Raw genomic sequence first — 376 nt, 5'->3', positions numbered from 1 at the left:
AGCATTTCTGGTGAGTGAGGTATGCAAGAACTGAAGAATACATGCTCCAACTGATGGGAAAGAGAAAGAAGGCAAACAACATCTTATTTCAGTCATTTAAAAATCACGAAGTCCCAAATGAAAAGGAAAATCCCCTAAAACAACCACTTGGTGTCACTGCTGTAGCTCGGCCCCTGCTTTAGAGGTGAAAAGAAGCTGGTGCCATCCTAAATCAGTCTCAGGAACCAGGGGAATAAGGTTATATTCTTTTCATGGATATGGATATTTTTAAAGGGTAACGATGCTTCAATTTTATTTTATTCTATTTTATTTTATTTTATTATTTTATTTCGTGACTGAGTCTTGCTCCATTACCCAAGCTGAAGTGCAGTGGCGC

This window comes from Colobus angolensis, unplaced genomic scaffold (genome assembly GCF_000951035.1).
Source record: "Colobus angolensis palliatus isolate OR3802 unplaced genomic scaffold, Cang.pa_1.0 Scaffold397, whole genome shotgun sequence".
Taxonomy (NCBI): Eukaryota; Metazoa; Chordata; class Mammalia; order Primates; family Cercopithecidae; genus Colobus; species Colobus angolensis.
This window is presented reverse-complemented; position numbering follows the sequence as displayed.